The following is a 21,699-nucleotide window of genomic DNA, read 5'->3' as shown; positions in this document are numbered from 1 at the left end:
GGACTGCTTTCTGGAGTTAAGTAAAACAAATAAGAACATCACTTTTCCATGCATTGTGTCCTTTCACTTGCTGTACATAAAGGAAAACCCTAAATACATTGATTATGTTTTGCTATGAATATAACAATTGTTTTATTTGTTTGTTAATTAATGAAATACCATACTATGATATTAATATTGTGCATTTATTGTATAATACACATATTATAATATTATATAGTATTATATAGTGTGGTAGGTATCATTCTGCATAATAGTCCATGTAATGTTCTCTATAATGTAATCTACATTAATTCAGATTTGTACTGCTGTAAAGATACAGCAGCAGCAAATTTTGTCTGAAATCTGTCTGGAAAGACGTATCTTATAAGGTTTCACCTAGGAATCTGTAAGTTGCAGTTGTATGTTTTTGCACTTGTAGGACACTTCAAGGAGATAGGATCTGGACCATAGCCTTCAGTGGTAATGGGCAGAGCAGCTGGGAAAGGGACAAATCAAAGAGGTTTTACAGTGTGGGATCAGGAGGACTACAACAGCTGGGGAGGGTCAGGAAGGTTATGACATTTGGGGGAACCGTTGGGTAGGGAGCTCTTTGGTGAGAAAGTATGAGAGTTATGGCAGCTGGTACAGAGCTGGCGTGGAGACTTACGATCAGGAGGAATTGGGAACAGTACAGCATCTGGAAGCTGATCAGGCAAGGAGCTCATATCATCTGGGGGATCAGGAAGTACACAACAGCTGGGAAGGGTCAAGCAAATACCCAACACACATGGAATTGAACAGCAGGGCCTGGTGCCACATACGGATTCTCAGATTGCTTTTTTATGTATTGCTGCTGTCTACCTTTCTGTAAATTTCCCTTAACTCATGTTCAAAATGTGTCTTTGTACAAAGATAAGCAATTTGAATTTCTACTCTGGAAAAAGAAAAAGTGGATAGTCCTTCCTAACCACAAGGTGTCTTGCTGAAGTCCTTGTACTTCTGGCAAGTGAAAGATATCCTTCAACTCTTTTGCTGTCCTACGAGCTGAAGTTTTTTACAAAACTTTCTCCAAGCTCTGTTAGTCAGAGGAGATTAACAGGAACTCAACGTGTGGAGACTCAATTCTTGGTGGTATTGCTCAGTAATACCAAGTTGACTTTGTTGCCAACACTGCTGGTGCAGGAAGGGTGAAATTCATGTGTCCTGTTTGGCTTACACTATCTCTGGCTGAGATGGTGCTTATCTATTCAGCAGTTTATCTACTCAGCAATTTATCTAGTTAGTACTTACCTTTTCTTAAGTGCATCTCTTTTCTATTGCATCACTACTTAACGCTGTGCTGAAAGTAATGCCTCTTATTTATTTCCATGGAAGCTACAATGAATACAAAGAGCACAATCACACAGTTTGATAGAACAAATTCTCAGCTATGAAACACCATTTTTCAACATAGTTACCACCAGTAGCTCTGCATTTTCAGCAGCGATGAACAAGAGGCTGCATGCCATGCTTATCAAAATCTGGACCAGTGGAGGTGAGCCACTGTCACTGTCACTACTGCTGACATGACCCATTGTCTCACTGTGCTCACATTCGCTGGTTGGTCTCCATAAAAATTCAACAAGCATCAGTGAATGGCAGTGGGTTCCATTTTTTCCACATGGAAGAATTCACTTCCATACCTTTGCTTCATACATGTCAGACATCATTCTGTCACTAGACTCCTCTGCAGCCATCTGTCATACAGCAACAAAATGTAATGGAATACTGCTGGGGAAAGTTCAACCCCTGCTACCATATCACCACTTATGATGTCATGGGCCAACATCATAAAACAGGAGATATTACTTTTGGAACAGCCCTCATAGTGACCATAGGTATAATGTGGCATGTTTTTTCCTAGTATTTCTACTTCCTATGTGAGATTTTTTAATTTCTTCTATTCTTGTCCTTCCTCTGTGCCTTGGTTGTCATGGTTTTGTTTGTTTGCGTCTTTTTTTGTTTGTTTGTTTTTGGTTTTGTTTTTGGTCAGTAATTTTACAAGCACGAACTTTATGAACAAATAATGGTATTTCCTTGCTTCTCATATTCATATTCTTTTTTTGCTATTTCTCTATGACCTTTCCTGACATTCCTAGAAAACAAGCCTCTTTCATTATAGCCTCTTGTATCTGCACCCAAGTGTTTTGTTTTGTGTTGCAGTTTGATTGTAAGCTCATTTGGCAAGGACCATTTATAAATTCTGTTTTAGGGAAGTGCCTCGCAAGATGCAGTCCTTCACAATAGGTCTCATAGGTACTAGCAGGAATAATGAATGATAATAATGAGTTCTTTGAAAGCCCCAGTTCCTTATGAAGCTTTGACAAAGTGGGAAATGATGTCACATCCATCAGGCAGTTGTGACAAATATGCATAGGGTGAAGGGTAAATTGTTTTCCTCTAGAAAAATCTGTAGTATTCTCTTGTGTTTTCCATAGCTGCTCATATTATTTTTTCTTCTATAGGCTCTTATTGCTTTCCAGACATGCTGTGCCTTGTCTTTGCCAATTGTTGCCATCTGTCCTGATGACATTGTGATGGAGGTTGAGTGTGTTGCTGAGCTTCTTAATAATGTCACAGTGTCATTTTGTGTTACCTCTGTCACTCTGCTGCTGTTATGCTAACTTGTCTTCCTTGTTTCTTTTTCACGACTTATACTCAAGACAGTCTAAAAAATGCCCTCTGGATTTCAGTTCTTCTTTCCACCACATCTAATATCTCATCTGTTCTCTACAGCTGCTTTCTGTGTTCTGTATTTATTCTAATCATATTCTATACGGTAGAAAGTGCTGCTAGTAGGACAGATTTTTTTAATTTCCTCTTGGCATTCAGTAACACCCTATTAAGTGGCTGTGTTTACACTGCAGTTGTCAATGATCTTTTCCGGGTCCTCTGCTCATTAAGCAATAAATTCAACTTTCCTGGCTAGCAGTGTTTTGAACATTTCATGTGGCAATATGGAGCCAGTCCCACAGGGAATGGTTTCCTCTTACCAGACTGCTCCCTCCACGTGCTATGCTCCCTGTTGGGTTTATCTAACTATGTCATCTCTATGAAGGATACTTGAAGCAAGCTGTTGCCTCTTTCTTAGTTGCATGCATATTGCCAGGGAGCCTGGGGGACCCACCATCTGACATTCATAGCACTCGGCTCCCATCCGAATATGTCTGAGATTCCCAGTGAAGCGTGGCATGACAAGTTCCCTCTTTCTTTTTGCAGAATTACTTCTCATCCACAATTAAGGTAATAAAGTGTTTCTGCCAACCTGTTATTATGTTAGCATTCGGATAGCTATCAGTCACGGCAGAATTATAAAAATGGTCCAGAAATACTTTCTCAAGGACATCTCATAAATAACGTTGTTTTCCATTTACTTTAGAGACCAGGAAATATGAAAAGTCCTGATGACTTAGGTCACAAAGAAGATAAAGCACAAACAGCAATTACTTGGTCTTTCTTTCCTTATCTCTATACTCTGCTTCAACTTTGACTTAGGAAGATCACATCAAGGGGTGGGAGAAAAATTAATTGTGCATTCTGGTGCTTACCCTGTCTAGCAAGACAGGGAAAAAGGGTGCCAATGCCAGCTGTAACAGTATTTGGGACATGTAGGAGATCCACTGGGATGTGGACCAGGGCCACAGTTTATTTCAAAAAGGGCGCTGAAAAGCCATGACAATGGTAATAATTTTCACTCCTGAATTAGGATAGATTCAGGCTTACTTAATAGAATAAGGGTTGTGAGGGTAAACTCTGGGCAAAGAAAATCAGAGAGTTAATACAAGAATCAATGCAGAGACAGAGAAACTTAATAAAATCTATTAATTATCTTTATTAATAATGGGTGGATTTACATTCATGCTTGTGTTTTGGTGGAAGGACTTTATATTCTGGAGAGAGAACTTAGATCATATAAATAGCTCTGAATTCCATTATACAAAGTACCATGTGTACTGGTAGGACACAAAGAGAAAATCTCAAATACAGTGTTAAAGCTCGCATATTATTAGCAGATTTATACCTTCAAGTTGCTTCCTTCATATGCTGCCTTTGACTCCTGTTTCACCTCCCATAAGTCCTGTGACCTGTTGCTGCCTTTTATTCTCTACCTTCTTCTCATATATGTTACAGTTTATTTTGACATTAACTTTTATCCTCATGAACCTTTCTGTGTTGATTATTCTTGCTTTATCTCTTCATTCAAATTTCAGCTTTTGTACAACTTTCCAGTTTGCTTAAGGTTCGTTCACAAGTTGGACTTCAAGTGCTGTTTCCCTTTGTTCTTTGAACACATACAAGAGGATATTTCAGAATTCATCTGATCCCTCTGTCTTCATGCTCACATAATGTAAACCTGCCTTTCATGGTTTCCAGTGCTATCAGTATTTTTGCCCTCTCTTCTTTCAATGAAGGTAAAAGCAGATCTGCTGGTGTGTTATAGGTAAAGTAAGTTAGCAAGCATGAATTATGAACTGCTCAAGAAATAGCAGCTGTTGAGCTTGTGTGCACAGCAAGGATTGTCTGATGCTGATCAATAAAAATCAGAGTCAGTAGCCATGTACCAGAGAGACCATCTGTGGCTAGAGAGCCAGAATCTTGCTGACCGGGATAGACACTGCTGGCCTGAAGGAGGATGGGGACAGGTCATATTCATATAACCCACAGAGAAGAACATATTTAATTGTCAGTAAGTGCTAGCTGGCAACCTGCGGTCAAAAGTACACTACTGCTCTGCCTAGATCTCTGAGAAGTAGGGCCTGGAAATCTGCAAGTGAAATATTGGGAGACATTGCTCCTATGCTGTTAGTGTCATAAACTGGTATGGGTAGCAAAATGGGGATTGTTACTAAAGACCTTTAGTAGCAAGGGAACAGATGGGAGAAGTACAGAACCTTGACTTGTTGAAGAAGAAAAAGTAGCAATGGCTCCTCCCTTATTGTGGACCTTGTGTTAATGCTCCTGTTGTAAAGAATTCACCCTCAATACCATTCACTTTTCCAGTTACTGCCTCACTTTGCATTTTACTCCTGTGTGTGCTGTGCTTTGTAATTCAGTTTTTATCCCACAGCATAGACCACTTCAGTTTTCCTCCTGTTTTTTTTTTTCTTTTTTTTTTCCCCCAGTTGAAATCACTCCTGTCAAATCTCAAATGCCCTCTTAGCTTAATCTCATATTCAGTAACCCATTCTCTCAAACCCATCAGCTGTCTTTCACATAAACAAATATACTATTCTTAAAATCCTAAAATCTTACTCCTGTATTGTATCTCTGACTAATGCACGCAAAACCCACTGCCATTTCTTTGCAGATGGTTCACAGACAGAACTCTCCTTTTGATTTCTCTTTTTAACCTACAGAAAAGTCCCAACTATTTCACAATATTTTGTGAATGCCTCTAAATTTTTAATAGTAAAGGTCAGTCTGAGGAAAACCAAATTCTCGTTAACTATCTACACTTTTTTTCTTCATCACTATGGCATGACCCTGCTTGTAACTGATATAATTTAGTGTTGTTCTGTACTTGAGCCTCTCTCCATTTTCTTTCATCGAGTCTATGGCATTTTTCAGGTGCTCTCCAGGAACATCTTTAAGGTATGTAAATATGTGTTCTTTCTTACTGTTCCATATTGTGAAGAATTTTGTCCAGATTCTTTCATTACATCTTCATTTTCAGTTAATTTCAGCTTCACCTCTGCCACACAGTTTTACCTCTTTAATACCTATTGTCTCTTTTCTGCTGTAAAGTCCTTCAAGCTACTCTCCACTCTTTATTTGCTTTGAAATGTTGATTCCCAGTCTCAGTTAGCACTTTATGCCAACTTCTGTCGTGTCCTTGTTTGGACTTTTTGTGTCTTCTCCAAAGAACTTACTTCCTTCCGTAAGATGATACTTACGATCATCAGCAGTGCTATCTCCTTATCTAAATCTAAAAATCCTGTGTAAAACTTTACTGAGAAACATAGGGGAAACACAGGAATAATTTGGCAGCTTGCATGGTGTGCAACTGCTTAAATGTTGGCTGTTCTCACACAAAAGCTACATCTGAACTATTTCCAACCCCCTGGGTAGTCAGCTAAGACAGGGGTCATGGTTTTATCTTAAGTTTACAAGCATCTCTCTGCCCTGCACTGATGGTGAAGAGAAGCAACCAGACAGTTTCTGTGAAGATGTAGATGTATAAAACCCAAACTAATGGATTGGTTTCCTATCATAATTGTTTCTATCCTACTGTTTTCTATTAGTTTGATTCAGGTATTCCTTGGTTTGTCAACTTTAGAGATTTTCTGCTTTTCCATCTTTCTTCAACCCAAAATATCCTATATTTTCATCGTATCTGTAGTGATATATAAAATATACAATAACCATGGTAATGATCCGATTGAATTCAAAGTAGCTAGAGAGCTCAATAGTTGACTTGACATAGTTATCATCCCTATGAAGCTCTTACAGAACTCAGTATTTTCAGGTGCTTATGCATAAATGAGAAATATGTTTTCATGGGATAAATGCTAACAAAACAAGTTGTTATTGCTTTTGAAATTTTCTTTTGGCCTGACTCATGTAGTTGGAAATGCATCTGCTGATCTGACTCTAACAAATTTAGTCTCTCTAGCAAGTCAAGAAACAAATTAAGCAGGAGAGACAGAGGATTACCCAGACAATCCTGTCAACCTTGCCAGCCTAAGAAATCAGAAATTAAAACTTTCCTATAATTGAATGTGCTGTAGAGTCTCAAGTATATTTTACTACAGTTACAGACAATTTCCTTAAAATAAATAAATAAATAAATAAAACAGAAAAGGAGGAAATAAATAGTAAAAGCAAGGAAAATAACCATTCTCATACACAGAAGAAATATCTCAATAATTTGGTGTGATACAGAAATTACTTTGCTAAATTAAATACATTAACCAAATGCCCCGACTGTCTGATGCCATGTTATAGTCTATTCAGCATATGTGAAGTCTTTTCAATTGCGCCAATATGTTACATTTGCACAAGTCAGTTTTGTTTCATGCTATATTAGAATCTGAGGGGTGTTTTTATTTTTTCAAACTAGCAATAGAGATATGAGTAAAAGACATCTACAATTTTACCAGCTAGCAAATTACATGTTCCCAGAAATGTAGCATCTCTCTTCCTTGTACTCTGAGTTCAATATCAATTTGGTTACACAGATAGTTATCTTGAAGTGTTTTTCAATAGGCTCAGATGTGTGAAGTTTTAATTAGCTCTAATAATTGCCTTTTCTAAATTGTTTCTATGAATGTCTAATCTTTATAAATCACATTAAAGTGCAAATTTTAAAATCCAGTGACTGTAATTATTTTCATTTATTACAAGATGAGTTGCAACTAACTTTCTACAAACAGAAAGGTCTCCTTGGATAAACAATTACTCATACAGTGGCTGTCACATCTCATGTTAAAAAATAAAGAATTTTAGGGCCTGATAAATAAACCATTTAGTGTTTTATCTTATTAGGACCTGTATCAGCATAGTTGTCATTCCAAATTCCACTAATATGCTTTTCTTAAGGAAACAACGTGTGTTCCTAAGAAAAATATATCCATCTTCACCCTTTAGCAGTAGTGGTCAAACAAGTACTCTTTATCCTCTGCTCCAGGCACATTTGGATGATGTATACTGCTGAAAGAGTTTTGAACAATCACATCTTCACTGTATACAGAGGCCCAAAGATGTTTTGCAAGGGCATAACGTACCAGGAGAATTTTTAAGGTACTGCCCACACAAAGACACTAAAGAAAAGAAGGTCAGTAAAAGCATTGGGATATGTTGAACTGTGTTATATTGGCTTCCAAACACTTTATGGATGAACTCCTGGAGGAGTGCACAGTCACTGAAAGGGGCAAGAGTTTAGGCTTATTTTACAACCTGTACACTTTTAAAAAGATGCAAATAGACAACCAAAAACATTTCTTACGCAAAAAAGAAATTCATTTTATTTTCATCCATTTCAAATTATTTTTCTATCCTTCTTGTTTGTTGTTGTTTTTTGTTTGTTTTTTTCATCAAACTTGTAAGGAGTGTGACTTTCTCTATTCATTATTGTATTTTCCTTCAATACTATCTATGCACTTATTTTCCACTTTGCATGTTCCAATTCCACAGTCCCGTCAGCAATGGACTATCAGTTCCGTTGAGGTATAGCAGAATATGGTTTCTTGTTTCATAGCAGCATTGCATCTTCGCACTCTTTTTTAACATTATAACAAAAATATTATTATTACAGAAGATTGCAGTGAAGTCTTAGGGAAATTACATTTATTACATGAACTGTAATAAAATGCTGTTAGAGTTAATACTGAAAATGCAATGACTTTCAAAGGAAATAACAAAATTTCAATGACTATAGCAGGAATTCATACACCCAGCACAACTTAAGTAGTGTCATACAGGTTGGATGCCTCATAATATTCTTTCACCTGCTAGATAACCTGGAAAAACTGACACTATAGTCCCTTGGTTTACCCATATCAATATCTCAAGGAGAGTCTCACTTGTTATAACTTGCTAACCATTTCAGAGTCAAGGCTAAAGACCATTATGCTTACTTTTTTGCTTTCAGATGCCTTTTATACCCTGCCATTCCTTAATCTCCATGACACCAAAACTTACAGTCTCATTCAATTAATTGCCACTCTGCATCAAGGGAAAAAGGTACCTGTGGTGGGGTTATAGTGGTGCTGTCATTGGTATAACTCAAGATTTTCATGATGTCAGTGCTGGAATTTAGCTTGGCTGACACACTGTTTTCAAGGCTATGACAATTAAACTTACAGGGGGAAAGCAATAAGTGTGGATTTTACTCTCTCCTAGAAGGAAGAACGGGGAAATAGAATGTCTTGTATAGGTTTATGAGAATTAGTTTGTTCTCCACTCTGAAGTGCTGTTCCAAGCCTCAGTTAAATTAAATAAAACCAGTGCACACCAGTGAAGAAGGCCTTGAGACACTCCTTAAGTATTTAGAGGTTGCTTATGTTTTCTGAGAGCTCAGATTGTTAACAGATACTATTATGTAGTAATTAATGTTTCCATTCTCTTCAAGAGAATGGAAAAGAAGGGACTGCCAAAAAAACAAAAACCAAAAAACAAAACCCAACAACAACAACAACAACAACAACAAAAAGAAAAAGAAAAAGAAAAAAAAAAAAGAAAAAAAGAAAAAAAGAAAAAAAGAAAGAAAACCCAGAAAGAAACATGTTTCTGAGTTTTTGTGGTAAAAATGTTTATTAATATAAGAGCCACTGGTTCCAGCAGGTCTCAGGGAATGATTTATACTTTCTTCTTTATTTGATGGTCATTAGACAATTATTTAAAGAAATTGGGGTGCCTACTTTTGTACCACACCCTTTTGGATTCAGTCTTTCTTGAACGTAACCAGGAATGTTTGTCTGTAGGACCATATAGAAACAAGCTTACGCCCATGGGCTTCTGGAAATGATAGTTTTTGTAACTGTAGCTTTCAAATCAAAAACTCTTCTGAAGATTTAACAGTATACAGATCAGGAATCTGAAACTGTGGATTTGCTAATGACGCATATGCACACAGCTTGACCAAAATGCAGGTTGCAAAAGCAGATGTTTAAGTCTGTTAGCGGGTTGTATGCAACATTGTACTGGGTGTGACCTGGGTTTACATGTGTTTTTAATAGATGAATCTGTATAAACTGATTCCAGTGAATGTGCATCATGTGGAAGATAATGCTTCAGTACTTTAGTTGAAAAAATGTGTTATTTTCAGTCAGAAAGAGTAAAGCTTCTCTCTCAATCAGACTTTGTACATCTGACCTCTATTATAGATGGTTTAGAGAAAAAGAGAGACAGGTCAATGGTCCTTCTTATACTGAATTTTTTAAATTTATTTATTTATTTATTTATTTATTTGTTTATTTTACAGATTCAATTTTCTATTAGATTTAATCTGAAGTTACTTATATCACTACATTTTTTCTCTGACTGAACAAACTTGTCTTTATAAAGTGGACATAATATTTTAGGGCTTTTAGTTATACTTGACTATAAATTAACAAATTCTTTTTGAAACATCCTTGAACATGTGGTGAATTTATTTTTTTCCAAAATAAAATGTTCCACGTCTGCTAGCTATGTTTCTGAATGTCAAATAATACAGATCAGGTATTCACTGTTAACTGTGAACCTGTGGGGCAGGAAATAATTTGTACTTTTTACAATGTCTATGTATGTGAATGAATCCTCCAGATATTGCTGGAATACAATAACATAATGAAGTGATAATACAATGAGCTAGAGTGAGCCTCATGTCACTGAAATTTGTTTAAAGCATTTTCAAATTGCATTCAGAAGTCAGGCTCCACACTGGATCTAGTACTGTAGAAAAAAGGCAATCAGGAGACCTCTACTCAGCTTGAAAAATGATCCCGCTTTGGAATTCATCTTATTGGAATAGATCCTTTTTGCTTTCATTCTTTTTCTTCTCACTTCTAATCCTATTTAACTTATTAGGAGCTTGGATATTTTCTGGGGGTGGGGACTGTACATTTGTGTCCAGTTTCTGTTGAAGATTTTTAGTTATAATACAGCTAGAATTATGAAAGGCAGGAGAAGCGTGGTATAAGATCACTATTGGTTTGTTCAGGCTGCCCAGATACTAAATGCCTGGGCTTGCAATTCCCACGTCATGTACTCTGCTAGTCTTTAAGTAAAATCCCATGACCTTGCTTGTGCAAATGAACTGTGATTTTCTTTGTACAAAGATGACAGACAATATAGAATCGTGATTGCTCTGTAATTAAGTTTTGCCTGAGGACACATAATGTGAAGATTTCTGAGCAATATAGAAGAAAACTTAGTAGGAGAATGAGAGAAAGAAAGATATCACTTAGAAGGATTTCCTCTAATTTGTAGAACAGTCCTGTCATCAAATGCTCACTTGAAAGAGAAAAATCCATTAATATGGCTTAATACAGAAGTACTAAAAGGTATAGCTGTTATGGACTTTAAACTGTCTTCCTCTAGGAGATAGCAATTAAAAAAAGTAACATGCACTATAAATAACATGCTTAATTTTCATCTTAATTTGCAAGAAAAATAGGGAAGGTTGCTTGGAAAAATCAGCCATACGCCTTTGGCTTTCACAATGAAAAGAATTCCAAGTTGTGAACTCTTTAGCCATATGAAATGCAGTATAATTAAAAGAGGACCAACAGAAGTTTTGGGCTTGAACCACGTACATCAATTCTATGGTAGATTTCAATAATACCAAATTAGAATCACACCTCATTTGTAACTAGATGCTGCACAACAACACAGAAAACAGGACACTTTTAGAAAAAATTAAGCACATCTTATAATCCTTGGTCACTATTTTCTCTCTTCTTATTCTTCTTATTACTATCTTATTCTTCTGGTAAAAGAGGATGCTGAGAATTTGGAGATACTGAATGCCTTCTTTGCTTCTGTCTTCAGTGTAAAAGCTCTTCCTCAGGAATTTCAGTCCCTGGAGTGTTAGTGAGAATGGGGAATGGAAGACTTCCCTTTAGTCAGGGAAGAGGTGGTCCATGAGCACCTAGGCAACACCAATGTTCATAAATCCATGGGACCCGATGGCGTGCATCCAAGGGTGCTGAGGGAGCTGGCAGAGGTGACTGCTGAACTGCTATCATTTTTGAGAAGTCTTGGAGAATGGGAGAGGTGCCTGAAGACTGGAGGATAGCCAATGTCACTTCAGTCTTCAAAAAGGGCAAGAAGGAAGATCCAGGTAATTACAGGCCAGTCGGCCTCATCTCTGTCCCTGGAAAGGTGATGGAACAGCTTGTGTTGGATGCCATCTCCAGGCAATTAGAAGAAAAGGAGGTTATCAGTAGTCAGCATGGGTTAGCCAAGGGGAGGTCATGCTTGACCAACCTGGTAGCCTTCTATGATGCTCTGGCTGAGTGGATGGTGGTAGAGCAGTGGATGTAGCCTACTTTTATTTCAGCAAGGCATTTGATACTGTCTCCAATGACATCTTTATAACAAAGCTGAGGAAGTGTGAGATAGATGAGTGGACAGTGAGGTGAGTTGAGAACTGGCTGACTGGCAGAGCACAGAGGATTGTCATTGGCGGTGCAGAGTCTGGTTGGAGACCTGTAACTAGCGGTGTTCCCCAAGATTTGGTGCTGGATCTGGTCTTGTTCAACATCTTCATCAATGACCTTGATGAGGTCATTGAGTGGCCACCCTCAGCAAATTTGCTGATTATACGAAGCTGGGAGGATTGGGTGGCACGACTGAAGGCTGTGCCGCCATTCAGCGAGATCTGGACAGGCTGGAGAGCTGGGCAGTAAGAAACTGGCTGAGGTTTAACAGATGCAAATGTGGAGTCTTGCATTTAGAGAGGAATAATTGCATGCACCAGTACAGGCTGAGGGATGACCTGCTGGAGGGGAGCTCTGCAGGGAAGGACCTGGGTGTCCTGGTGTGTGGCAGTTTGGTTGTGAGCCAGCAGTGTGCCCTCGTGACCAAAAAGGCCAATGGCATACTGGGGTGCGTTAAAAAGAGTGTTGCCAGCAGGTCGAGGTAGGTGATCCTCCCCCTCTACTCTGCCCTGGTAAGGCCTCATTTGGAGTACCGCATCCAGTTCTGGGTTCCCCAGTACAGAAAAGACAGGGATCTCTTGGAAAGAATTCAGTGGAGGGCCACAAAGATGGTGAAGGGCCTGGAGCATCTCCCCTATGAAGAAAGGCTAAGTGATCTGGTTCTGTTTAGCTTTGCGAAAAGAAGTCTGAGAAGGGACCTGATCCAGGTCTATAAATATCTAAGGTGTTGGGGGCAAAGTGGGGAGGTCAGGCTCTTTTCAGCAGTGTGTGGAGACAGGGCAAGGGGAAATGGCCAGAAACTGGAGCATAGGAAGTTCAGCACAGATGTTCGCAAGACCTTCTTTATGGTGAGGGTGACGGAGCACTGGAACAGGCTGCCCAGGGGGGTTGTGGAGTCTCCTTCTCTGGAGATATTCAAGACCCACCTGGACACCTACCTGTGCAACTGTGTAGGGGGCCTGCTTTGGCAGGGGGGTTGGACTCGATGATCTCTGGAGGTCCCTTCCAACACCTACGATTCTATGATTCTGTGATTACCAACAGTAACTTCTGAGAGGGCTATTTTGTATGTTAATCTTTTATGTAAATTCTGACATTATAGAACAAAGCTGCATGTTCCTGCTCTTGCTGTGTCTGTAGTGCACAAGGCAGGATGAGATCTGGTTTTCATGTTGCTGAATTCTGTAGCCTGGGTTTTACTGTCTCCTGACAACAATTCCTGGCACTAAACTGTGGCTGGAGATTGCCATGATTCCTGGCACAAAGCAGTGGCTGGGGATTGCCTAATGGGGATACCAGTTAGGCATGGATCAAAATTGCTACAGAGATGTGCCAGCATTCAAAAATTGTACTTTTGGCCCCATTTAATTTACTGTTGTGGATGTAGCAATGTGTCTGAGGAATATCCTGCTCTGAGTGCACTCCTGACAACAGTCTTTGTAGGAACATGAGCTACAATCCAAGGTGTATGCAGCCCTTATCATCCTATCTGTCCTCACATCAGAAAGTCAGTTTGTAATGGAAAATTACTGATGATAGGTTCAGGAAGAAGATATATTTCTGTCAGTGAAACCCAGAGTGTTCCAACAAATATTTAGATGCAAGGGTTTTGTGACCTGATATTGCTTTATGTTGAATTATGTTTGTATTGTATCTACTAAGAGTATTTCCCAGCTCCCAGAGATGGAGTCTTGGTCTCTCTGCAGTGCAAGTTCCTACAAGTCTAGACCTGTGTGCACACCATATTCCCCTGTTGCCCATGATGGGGTTCTGGGTGAGGCAAAACATTATATAAGAAATATCAAAGTACAGAGAAATGTATCCCTACTAAATGAGGTGGAAGCCCTGGTAACAGAGGATGCTGAGAAGGTGGAGATTCGTTATGCCTTCTTAGCTTCAGTCTTTAACTAAAGACTATCTCACAGGAATCCAAGACCCTGAAGAAAATAGAGAGAATCTGGGGAAAGGAAGACAGACATCCCGTTGGCTGATGAGGGTCTAAGGGGTGAGTGCTTAGTCAAAATCAATGTGCACAAATACATGGGCCCTGATGGTATGCACCCACATGTACTCTGGGAGCTGGTAGAGGTGACTGCTGAACTGCTCTCTATGAAACATTTTGGCAAACAGCAGAGATGCTTGAAGACTAGAGAATGGCCAATATCAATCCAGTCTTCAAAAAGGGAAAGAAGAAGGATCAGGGAAACAGGCCAGTCAGTCTCACCTCTGTCCATGGAAAGGTGATGTAGTGGCTGACACACTAGAAGGCTGTGAAGGCTGTGTTAACATTCAACTATATCTGGGCAGATTGGAGAGCTGGGCAGGAGGGAACACTGTGAGGTTTAAAAGGAGCAAGTGTGGAGTCTTGCACCTGAGGAAGAATAATTGCATGTATCAGTACAGGTTAGAGGATGACCTGCTGGAGAGGAGCTCTGCAGAGAAGGACCTGGGTGTCCTGGTGGCCATGAGCCAGCAGTGTGCCCTTGTAGACAAGAAGGCCAATGGTATCCTGGGGTGCATTAAAAAGAGCATGGCCAGCAAGGCAAAGGAGGTGATCTTCCCCCTCTTCTCTTCCCTGATTAGGCCACTTCTAGAATACAGTGTCCAGTTCTGGGCTTCCCAGTTCAGAAAAAAGAGGGATCTCCTAGAAGGAGTCCAACGGTTGGCCACAAAGATGATAAAGGGCCTGGAGCATCTCCCATATGAGGAAAGGCTGAGAAATCTGAGTCTCTTCAATCTGAGGAAAAGAAGACTGAGGGGAGATCTGATGAATGATTATAAATGTCTAAAGGAAGGTGGGAGGCAAATGCATGAGGCCAGGCTCTTTTTGGTGGTGTGTAGTGATAGGACAATCAGTACTGGCCTCAAACTTGAACGTAGGAAGTTCCATACTAACATGTGGAAGAACTTCCTTATGGTAAGTGTGATGGAGTGTTGGAACAGGTTGCCTAGAGAGGTTGTGGTGCCTCCTTCTATGGAGATATTCAAGATCTGTCTAAGCTTAGCTGTGTTGTGTGATCTGTTGTAGGGTAGCTGCTTTAGCAGGGGAGTTGGACTTATGATCTTAGAGGTCCCGTCCAACCCCTTTGTTTCTGTGATTCTGTGAAAGAATCTATAGTGACCTCTATGAAGATTTCATGATCTGGCCTATCAGTTTATGAGGACTGCACTGTGGGGTCCCCATTGTAAACACAGAGTCTTACAAACCTTGGCATCCTGAGATAATTATCCTCCAGTTACCATGTGCCAGTGGTAATGTGATAGTCTGACATTATTAATAAAATGTGTCAAATTGCAAGTTGAGAGGAAACGGATGTTGTCAGTGAACCAACTTTTCAGCTTTTCAGCTTTCAGATTATTTCTAAATGATTCTGAACATTGCTAGAGGCAATCTATGTACTTGATTAAAAATATTTATACGTTTAAAATATTGAACATCCTGCAGTGCTTTTGTCAACAGTAACTGGAAAGACAAACCAAAAATATGCCTTTGTAACACTTGATTCAATCAAAACCAAGTTTTATATATGGAAGCCCTAATTAAGCTTAACATAGCTCCAGACAACTACAGTCAGTGTTTTAGTAAACATTAGTAATTGGTTTCCATGATTTATATGCACTGTAGACTAGACTGAAAAGTGGGACTGTGATTTCAAGTGACTTTAGTTATTCTATGGTAGTATTCTTAATATTAATCAGTTTCTACCCTCACATTTACTAGCATAATTTCATTACCACTGCAAAGGTATTCCTTGCTATGCATCATTTTCCCTATATATTTTTATTTACCTTGTATTAGAATATGGGGCATTTAATGATATATCTTAGTTGCAAAACCAGAAATACTCCCATTTAAAAAAAATTATGAGGCCCTAATATTGATTTAGGAGTACGCTGTGAATTGACTTAATGCATTTTTATACTTTGATATTGTTCTGTGAAAGGATCTAGAAATTGCTAGATATTGTTGAAATATTGTACTGGGTTCACTGGTGTGCTTGTCAGTAAAAAGGAGAATGGACATAGTAGAGTGAGTCCACAAAAGGGCTATACGGAAGACTGAAGGGACTGGAGTGACTAAGAAAACTAGGACTACTCATCCTGGAGCCAGAAGCTTTTCAGTGGTGCCCAGTAAGAGCAAAGAAAACATAAGAAAACATTTTACTGTAAGAGTGGTAGAGTAGTGGGACATAAATAGGAGTTGCAGAATCTCCAATTTGGTAATTATTCAGAACCTGAGCGGAGGTGGTCCCAGTAGTCCTCATCACTATCTGCAACTACTTAAAAGGAGGTTGTGCCAAAGAAGGTGTTTCTTTTCTCAGGTGACAAGCAATAAGAGGCAAGGAAATGATCTCAAGTTGTATTAGGGAGGTTTGGGCTGGATATTAGAAAAAAATCCTTCACAGAGATGTGTTTATCAAACCATAGAATGGTTTGGGTTGGAAAGCTCCTGCAAGATCATCTAGTTCCAATACCCCCGCTGTTATGCATTATAATGGGCTGCCTAATGAAGTGGTGGAATCCCTATGCCTGAAGATATTTACAAGGTGTGTGATGCTGTACTAAGGTTTAGTGACAGAACTCAGTAGGTCAGGATGATGGTTGGACCTGATTATTGATGATCTTGATTCTGTGACTCTGGGCAGGCTGCTGTTTCTTTGAGCATGGGGGCTGTTGAAACAATACCCAAAAGTTCCTTCCAGCCTTAACACTTTCATGGTTCTGTAAATCGGATTTAAGTGAGAATCTAGAAGTCAAAGATAGGATATTTTCCTCTGTGATATTGATGTTTTAGCCCTGTAATAAAGTACCATACCTGTTGCAATTCTCACATAGTTTCTAAAATCCTACTGAAGGGCCTAAGATTGCCAACTTGTAATTTACCTCTTAAAGGACTCCATTATAAGCACTGCACATTCAAAAGCAGTCTATATGCTAGCAAATTAACCGTACTGTTCCCTGGCACTGAGGCAGATTGGAATGAGAGAATCAGCATTCAGAATGTTCAACTCTCCTACCTTCCAAAGAGGATGGCATCATCCCAGCTGCCTAGTGCAGTGGTCCTTGGCCAGAGCTTGCTCCTGCACCATATCCAGAAATTGTCTGGGATGAGATTTGTTGGCCTGGGCTGGAGATGTTCTGGGACCGTTTTTACAATTTAACTTTGAAAGTGATAGTTTCCAGCCTTTGAGAACATTTTCCAACACTGTACAACTTGTAAGTATAGATCCATGTATTTCACAGTATCACAGTTTTGTGCGGGAAGGGACCTTAGAGATCATCGAGTCCAACCCCCGGGATTCGAGCCTCCTGTGTAGCAGAGCGGCACTTCTACCACTTGCTCCACACGGGGGATTCAAACCTGGGCCTCTGGTGTTGCAAAGTGGTGTGCTTAACCACTGCGCCACCGGAGGCACACATTTCTTTGCTCTGTTTTAAAAATATTGTTTTATTTAATTGAAAAATAAAGGATAACATTGTGCAGACATTAAAAAATCCAAAGAAAAAAAAAAAAAAGAAAAAAAAAGCCTAATCCCTACTCTCATTTCCCAAAATTTTACAATTATTCTTCATCTCTTGTGAAATTCTACCTGGAATAGTGTGTTTGTCTCTGGGACCTACAGTGTAAGACAGACCTAGACCTGCTAGAATGGATCCAGTGGAGGGACATGAATATCAGAGGGCTGAAGCACCTTGTATTGGTGGTAACTACACAGCTGTTAACAAGAATGGTAACTAAACAGATGGTAGTAGAAGCATAGAAGGTATAAGGAAAAAGGGGAACTAACCAGTGATGGCACTAGGAGCTGAGGCAGTCTTCACTAGCAAGCAATCTCCAAGAGATGCTGCCTCAGTGAGGGTCAGCCCTTAAATGAGGTCTCAGAGGAGGTGGAGTCGAACTCCACCCCTCCCGGGAGCACAGCTACATAACTTTCACCTGTGCTCCTGCAGCTGACCCCACACTTGCCTCAGCTGATTAATCAGTGGTTCACACTGTGATTACCAATCTCCTATACACACCTCTCATATGAAGAAAGGCTGAGAGAGTTGAACTTTTTTAACCTAGAGGACAGAAGGCTTCAGGAAGAGTGGCCTTCTGGTATTTAAAGATGGCCTACAATAAAGATGAGGAGGCACGTTTTATCAAGGAGTGCAGTGACAGGATAAGGAGTAACAGTTTTAAACAAAAAGAGGTAGGCTTATATTAGGTACAAAGAAGTAGTTCACCATGAGGGTGGTAAGGCTCTGGAAAAGGCTGCCAATAATAGTTGTGGATGTCCCATCCCTGGAGATGTTCAGTGCTGGGCTGGATGTGGCCATGGGCAGCCTGGTCTGGTGACTGAATGGAAGATGTCCCTGCTCATGGCAATGGGTTTTGAAACTCGATGGTATTTAAGAGCACTTCCAATGCAAGCCCTTCCTATAATTCTGTGATTTATGATGGAGTCTTCTTGGAGGCTGTTTGGAAACCAGGATCCTGGATAAGTTTACTCCAGTATCACAGAGATTATTCTCTCTGAAACAAGACAATTTATCTTGTACTTAGCTTATTCCTCAGTGATCTTATGCTTCCTTCTTGTTCCACCATGAATGACCAATTTCTCTTTACCTTCTCTCTTCTGTTCAAAAACTTCTTGTGTTGCTTCAATTTATAGGTTCCTGCTAGTGCCATGGTTTCTCTGATTTTCTTCTGGAAATTCTGCAGTTTCTTTTTTTTTTTTTTTTTTTTTTTCCTTGCCAATTACTCGATTTTCCAAGTTATGCCTTCTCCTTAACATACCACTATCTAATGAATGTAGCCATTAATTACCTTCTATTATGCCCATCAGTCTTGTGGGGATTTTCTAGAGCAGTGATTCTCAATCTTTTTTAATCCATAGAAAATGTAACTGTTTTTAAAAGAGTAAAAATATTTCAAAAAATATGCACAGATAATCTTATGCAGTATTGCCAGCCTTTATTTGGAAACAAAAAATATGAGCATCGGTTCATTATTTTATTACAATAATTATTTTAATGGAGCATGAAAACATGTCGAGGTTTTTTTCCCTTTCCCCAAATCAAGTACACAATTATTTTGTGAATTACACTCCTGCAGGCAACTAAGTACCAAAAGAATATAGTAGTTGAGATAAAAATGAAGAAATTCACATGCATCTGCGGTATTGAAATGAATCATAGAATCACCTGGGTTGGAAAAGATCTTCATCAGCTCCAGCTATCAATCTGACCTACTAAGTCCTGTCACCAAACCATGTCTCTTGGTGCCACATCAAGACATTTCTTGAATACTGTCAAGAATGGGAGCTCCATTGCTTCACTGCCATGAGCAACCTCTTTCATTGTTTAATCACTGTCTCTATGAAGAAATTCTTTCTAATATCCAGTCTAAACCTCTGCTGATGCAATGTGAGCTGTTTTGTAGTCTAAGAGTGCAAAAAAGGGCCTATCATAGAATCATAGAATTACCCAGGTTGGAAAAGACCTTGAAGATCATCAAGTCCAACCTCAGCCTAACCAGTACCCTAACTCTAAAAACCCTCAACTAAATCATATCCCTGAGTACCACATCCAAATGGCTCTTAAACACATCTAGGGATAGTGATGCAACCATCTCCCTGGAGAGCCTATTCCAGTACCTAACTACCCTTTCTGTAAAGTTCTTCGTAATATCCAATCTAAACTTGCCCTGGTGCAATTTGAGGCCATTTCCCCTTGTCCTGTCACTTGTCACTAGTGAGAAGAGACCTGCCCCACTCTCACTGTAAGAACCTTTCAGGTACTGGAATACTTGGCGATAAGGTCTCCTCTCAGCCTCCTTTTCCCCAGACTAAACAGCCCCAGATCCCTCAGCCTCTCCTTGTAGGGCTGATTCTCCAAGCCCTTCACGAGCCTCGTTGCCCTTCTCTGGACCTGCTCCAGTACCTCCATGTCTTTCCTGTGCTGAGGTGCCCAAAACTGAACACAGTACCCGAGGTGAGGCCTCACCAATGCTGAGTACAGGGGCAGGATGTCTTCCCTAGTCCTGCTCACCACACCATTAATGGGACAGTATGGGAAAAGTATGGGACAGTATGAAAAAGACTACAACAGGGAAAAGGAAAGGGAAAGAGAAAAGGAAAGGAAAATGAAAATGAAGAAGAAAGGGAAAAGGAAAGGGAAAGGGAAAGGGAAACAAAGGGAAAAGATGAGAGAAGAGGGAAGTGGAAATGCAAATGAAAAGAAGGGAGCACTCATAATATACAGCAGTGGATCTTTTACACAGCCTAGATAGTATGGGCAAGCATATTTATATGCAGAACTGAAAAAAAAGTTGAGTATATTTCAGTCAGTTTTTCTAAAATCTGATTCATTGTAGTTATCAAATAGTAACTGAACAGAATTTACATCCTCCACACCTAGGTTAAAATTCCCTGAAAAAAAAAGGTGCTTGTGAATATCTGCCTGCATTATAACCACTGTTTGACTTAACCCCTATATGCACATGCATAATTTTTGTGACAATTTTGATGCTGTTGACAAGGTATTTAGAGTACCTAAAGATTCCAGTATGTCCCCATTTGTTATTCATAGCTCAGAGCCAGCTCACACATTTCTACCATCTCTGTTACACCTATCCAACAATTTGCAATTATTTTTTTTTTTCCCCAAGAGATCACATTTTGCTGGTTTGCAGACAATTTTGGGATAACAAAGCTTGAGGCTGAAAACATTTCCCTTAATACTGAAAACATGAGATGTAGCATTCCATTCATAAAGTTAGATCTTTTTTGGGAGATGAAGGTCCTCATCTACTCCCTGTCTGCAGTAAGTGGGTGATACTTGCATGATTGATGGGGATGAAGGCTGAGAGCTCAGCATATTTTCTGAGATGCAAACTGTGGGAGAAGAGAGTCTATTTTAGTATATTTTTTTTCTTCCTATTTTTCTTTTCTGTAGATAGTGTTATGCAGTACTGCTTGAGTGTGGTCATTGACCTGGTTAGTAAGGTGAAGTTGCTAAATAACCTTGGTGTGATTAACTACAAGAAGCCAGGAGATCAAAGGACTACCCACTATTTAAAAAGCTCTTAGGAGAGAAAGACACAGAGAAGGGGGTCAGTTCTTAGATGCTGATTCTGTTGGGAGCAGACAGTGATGGAAGAGGAAGAATTCTCTGGTAAAGGAAAAAGAAATTCTTTTTTTCTTGTAAGGTATGTGTAGTATGCCTCTTTATTCTCCAACAGAACCAAAACTTTTGTTGTGTCATCTGTGGCTTCAAGCCTGATACAGCTAATTTGTTTGCATTTTTAATGTTTGTTTTGATACTAAAAAACCTGATGTCAACATGCTTAGTAAATAAATGCTGTAAGTGCACTCCCCATGGAAAAAATGAAGCAGTGTTGTTTTGTATGAAGGCAGAACAGTATCTCTTCTGTCTAGGTTCATGTATCCTCAGACTTGCACCTTTTTTTCCACTAAATAAGAGTGAAAAGGCCTGAAAAAAAGAGTGTTAAATCAGGGAACCTGTCAGTAAACTGCCCAGTATAGCTGCACAAAAGGATCAGCAGCTATAACCCAATTAAACACAGCTATTTTACAGTCCACTACTGCTC

At 39.4% G+C, this 21,699-nt stretch overlaps 1 long non-coding RNA gene across 2 annotated transcripts in view; it reads left to right on the top strand.

The window, feature by feature from the left end:
* LOC146761556 (uncharacterized) overlaps window positions 1–21,699 on the top strand; it is a 36,461-nt gene that overhangs the window by 14,097 nt on the left and 665 nt on the right. Inside the window, exon 1 of one of the 2 annotated variants that reach the window (XR_014944241.1) lies at window positions 21,108–21,297. The exons of the other annotated variant lie outside the window; for it this stretch is intronic. This is a non-coding gene — a long non-coding RNA (uncharacterized LOC146761556). Of the gene's footprint in view, window positions 1–21,107; window positions 21,298–21,699 lie in introns of those variants that run through there. 2 annotated transcript variants of the gene reach the window in all.

Source organism: Coturnix japonica, chromosome 3, assembly GCF_054131305.1.
Source record: "Coturnix japonica strain WE chromosome 3, WE-NBRP24, whole genome shotgun sequence".
In the NCBI taxonomy this organism is placed as follows: Eukaryota; Metazoa; Chordata; class Aves; order Galliformes; family Phasianidae; genus Coturnix; species Coturnix japonica.
Note: the sequence above shows the minus strand (reverse complement) of the source record. Positions and strands in the feature narration are given on the sequence as shown.